Here is a 5,910-nt window from a genome sequence, read left to right as displayed (position 1 = left end):
GATGTTTTCCCCACCATTCAACTTGGAATACGTGTCCCATCATCAGTGGTATTTATATAATTTTACATGGAATTTTCACCACGGCTATTACACATATACCTACCTTAAAAACATCATACTGATCATAGCATGCTCATGGCAATCAATGGACACTATTGGGTACCAGTGTCCCACAATGGCCCTGCTCTTAAATTATTTACCAACATACTATTTCCTATTCCAATTCCTTTTGTTGTTGCTGCTAATTCTTGCAATCTATTTCAACCATCCAACTGAGCATTTTCCATGCTTCCTGTAACAAGCACATAACTTCCATTAGATTTAAAATAAATTGAAATAAATTCACGTCATACCTCATTGGTATCTCTTCAATAAGGTACACTTGAAATTATGTTTGCTTCTTGTCACAATAAGTCAAAGCTAGCATCTTTGACCAAATCATCATGTATAAACATATCACATCAGGTTAGCTCAAAACACAACCATCATAGATCGAAATCATAAATCACATGTAACCATCATAAACCATAATCATAGATCACATGCATAATAAAACTGAAATAAATATTGATACTTATCCTTTAATCAATCCTTAGCTTCTACCTTTGTCCTTATTCTGTATGCACATTGTATCGGTTTCCATACCTGGAAAACACCCAGTGCCTTCTCCTCAACCATGTGCACACACACATACAACCACACGTGACATACAACACCATGCAATACATGAACCTACACATGACATACCACACATACACCTACACCCATTTTACACCACCACAAAATACATACACCTACAACCGATGTACAACGCAATACATATACGTATACAAAGTACAACATGACAAGTACACATGTCACGATACCATGACTACATAATGCACATACATAGTACTGCATACCTGCAACACAGCATGTATGATATGCACACAATACTATATGCACAACAATACTATATGTACAACATGAACATAGTACCACCTATACACATCACCACCTGCACGAAGTGTGCACAACATCACATGTACACAACAACACCTGCACAATGTGTACACAACACCACATATACACTGCACCAACTGTACAACATGTACACAATACCACATGCATGGCATGTATTTGACACCATCTATACACAGTGCCACATGTACACAACACCACCTGCAGAAAGCACCACTTGTACAACATGTACACAATGCCACATGCCCACAATACCACTTGTACAATCATGCACACAACAAAATATGTAAGTAGCACCACATGCACAACATGCGCGCAACACCACATGTACATAGCACTGAATATCCAACATTTACATAGCATCATATGTACACAACACTACATGTCCAACATGTAAATAGCATCATTTGTAAATAGCAATGCATATCCAACATGTACATAGCACCATTTATATGGTTCACTGCATATGCAATATTCAAACAACACTATATGTATCACCTTTTACATAATGTTGCATAAACAACATGTACAAACACTATACATACACAACAATGCATACACACAACATCACATATGAAACATGTACAACATATACAACATATGCACAACAGTAGTAACACACATCCTCATACCACAATGTCTCTACCAGGAAACCTTGTTTCGAGTGTCTTTGCACAATCTATGCTTATCCTAGCATGCCGCAAATCACACTGCCTTCATTCCGCTGATGTAACCCTCAGCATCACTTGTCCATAACATCAACATAGGCATAATACAAGCATATAATATCACTTCATATCCAGATGTTATTGACCTGATAGATCTATCAAGGTTACTCTTCCCACTTGGTTCCTTGTAAGATCAAGAACTCTTTCATGCTATTCACCTGCATAAGAAATCATTCCTCCACGGAATGATCCCTAACAACCCTGTCAGACAGTGACATACATACATACATATATATATAAATAAATATTAGCATTAAACATTCATGATCCTCTCCGAAAATGACATACATAAATACACATATAAACATTAGCATAAAAACAATCATGATCCATGATGACCCTATCATACATGCCATACATACATACATACATGTATACATATATAGACATCAACATAATCATAATCACAACATAATTACCAGATATCATAAGGTCAAGATTAAGAGAACTTTCTTTATCCATGCAACTCATGTACAACATTGAGAACAACAATTCCCAACATAGCTAAGGCATCTGATGCCTCAAATCTATTTATTTTACCTTTCTTGATTACTTTCTCATGACTATACTGCCATCATCCATTTATACCAATGGACCCAACCAATCCAATTGGTTGTCATACTCTTATATTCCACTGCCCTTACTCATGCACTGAGCTTCAACCACGCCTTACATCACCTGTTGGGTTTCATTCAACTCTCCCTATGCTCCATTAACTTTCCACTTTCCCAACCAATTCCCCAGACTCTCAAAAAAATAAAGGCAAGACCGAGAAGCAACCAAGAAGAAAACCATAGAAAACCAACAACAATACGACACCTCAACAAAGTGGCATGGCCATGCACAAGATGCAAACAAAACTACAATCAAGCACAAAAAATCACCAAAAGCACAAGACTGCAATAGATGTCATGACTCAATCCCCATGGTTCCTAGTGCTTCCAAGGAAAATCTCAACCTGAGCCTTCTTCGAGATTTCATGGCAACCTCTTTTCCATACAATCCCTTGCATCATACTACCATCAACACATAACTGTCAGTGCATAAATAAACATAACAATATACCAGTTACCTTACCTTGTTGTGCCAAACATGTTGCTTACAATTGAACACATCCAAGACATCTCTCAAGGGACTCCAATCCTTTGACAGATCTAGCTATAACTAGGCACCAACTGTTATACCTGTAAAATACATGTCCATGAATATAACACATACCCACATAATGTCAGATGAAATCAAGGTTAAGAAGACTTCTGGTATGCAAAACACTCATTCATTTGGAATTAGGGTTTCCAAACATAGCCAAAGGAATTCTTTCCCCATTCCTTTCTTATACTTTTTTACCTTGTTTCAATCGAGGCTTACTATGTACTGTCACATCACCCAATTGTTAGTTATATAAAAACATCAACTGTTACCTTGTCATGCTAATACCAAGCATGTTTCCTGGAACTATTTACACATGTCAACCACATGTTCCAAATATCAAGACAATCATATCTATCAATTTGAAATCAACATTTACTAAGAGTAACAAGCATGTCATACTCAACCATAAAATCACATTCATCAATCATAATACATAATTCTACAACTATCACCTACTTACACTCAAATACATATTAGTTGTCTCAACACATATGTGTTAGTATAATCATCTTAAAACAAGATCATTACTTGATGAAATCTTATAGACACATACCCATATCATGTGATTAATTAAACATTCAACAAAAGATAGACGACATAATCAAGCTCATACCATAATATATCTCAGGGGAGGCTATCTTGTCTGCACAATCAAGCTATATTAGCATGATATAATTTCATGCCATATCAAATCAAACATAAATAAGGTCACAGTATCCATAATGGTCACTAACTAACATGTTCACATCATAAACTCATAAAAATTATCATTCATACATAATAATAGCATATGTATAGCCAATCTAGATTAGTGTGACATAATATCTCAACATATCAACTCATACATGAATGTCATAACCCTAACCATCTGCATAGGCCTATCCAATTTAGTGTGATACATATAACATCAAGATCTTAATGTAATAATCCTAATCATCAAGTTACTAGAACAACATATAACCTAATCATCATGCTCCTCAACAACATATAACCTAATCATCAAGCTAACTATCATATAACAACAAGAAGTTAACCTATAACATACTCATCAACAACATATAACATTGTGTAGAGTTTTCTTCCAGAGTTATCGCATCCATAATTGTTTGAATCGACGTTTCGAGCCATCTACCGTGGTTCATCATCAGGATAGATCAATAAGTGTGTAGGATAGATCTCGTTGGAATGAATAAATAGAGGTATGAGATAGATGGAATAGGAATGATAGTAGCCGACCATGTCTTAATTAAAGATAATTATTAATAATACTTAATAATTACTACAATTAATAATTTTGATATTTAATTGGACTTAATTTAATTTCAGATTAAGATTGAAATAAAAATAATTTTTATTAATTTTTATTTATAATTGATTTTATTAGTTTTAATTTTGAATTCTATTAAGAATATTGTTAAAATATATGTATAATTAATATTTTAATTTAAAATTATTTTTACTTTAGAATACATGATTTGAATTAATTTTAGTGCTAATCTAGGATCTCTGATTGTGAGAGCTTTGATAAGGAGAGATCCCATCTCCTTAATGTCTTTGTGGAGAATGGATATAGTAGACGCCTGGGTCAGAAGGCTTTCCGTAAAGCCTCTAAAAATGCGTTAATTAAGAAAGAGCCAAAAGAGTGTCGTCTAGGTGTCCATCTTCCCTATGTTCAAGGAACCACAGACAAGATTGCTCGGATCCTTAAAAGGTATGATATTCCCTCAACCTTTAGGCCCCTCAACACCATTCGCAATTCCCTCCGATCGGTGAAAGATCCCGTTAACCCTAAGGACATGAAGGGTGTCTACTTGATCCCTTGTTCTTGTGGGACCCCCTATATTGGGGAAACAGGGCGCTCCATCCATCAAAGGATCTGCGAACATGCGGCCGACCTAAGACATGGGAGATCCAAGTCTTCAGCATTAGCTGAGCATGTGGAAAAGACCAAGCATCAGGTGTGTATTGAGGAGGCCAAGGTTGTTGCCAAAGTTGCTCAGTTCCATCATCGTAAATTGAGGGAAGCTATTGAGATTGAAAAGAGGCCAAGCAATCTCAATAGAGATGATGGCTGGAAAATCAGTAGGTGCTGGATTCCAGCAATCTCTTCTTAGTCGGTTTTTCTACCCCCTCCTCGTTTTTGAGCTCTTTATATATATATATATATATATATATAATTATTATTATTATTATTATTATTATTAATTGTTTATTTATTTATTTATCTATAATTTATTTATTTATTATTATTATTATTATTTTTTAACTTAACAACCTAATATTATAATTTTAGAATATTTATGTATATATATAATATTAACCATATTTAATAAATAATTTAATTAAATAAATAAATTACCTTTTTAAACTAACCATTAAAAATTATTATTAAATTAATAAATGAAAATTCTTGACCTAATATTATGATTTTAATATATATATATATATATATATATATATATATATATATATATATATATATAATATTAATAATAATTATTAAATAATTTAAATAAATAAATAAATTATCTTTTTAATCTAACCATTAAAATTATTTATTAATCCTAACTTTTATCTTAATAACCTAATATTATAACTTAATTAATATATATATATATATATATATATATATATATATATATATATATATATATATATATATATATATATATATAATTATTAATAAATAATTTAAATAGATAAATAAATTACTTCTTTAACCAACCATTAAAATTATTATTGAATGAAAATAATTGTCACTTAACAACCTAATATTATGATTTTAATTAAAATATATATATATATATGCGTGTGTATAATATTAATAATAATTATTAAATAATTTAAATAAATAAATAAATTATCTTTTTAAACTAACCATTGAAATTATTTTATTTATTAATCCTAACTTTTATCTTAATAACCTAATATATCTATATATATATATATATATATATATATATATATATATATTAATAATTAATTTAAATAAATAAATAAATTCCTTTTTTAAACCAACCATTAAAATTATTTTATTTATTTATGTATTTTTAGCTAATTTAACTTATTG

This window comes from Pinus tabuliformis, chromosome 2_2 (genome assembly GCF_031772625.1).
Source record: "Pinus tabuliformis cultivar Carrire ecotype Pingquan chromosome 2_2, CPIR1, whole genome shotgun sequence".
NCBI lineage: Eukaryota > Viridiplantae > Streptophyta > Pinopsida > Pinales > Pinaceae > Pinus > Pinus tabuliformis.
This window is presented reverse-complemented; position numbering follows the sequence as displayed.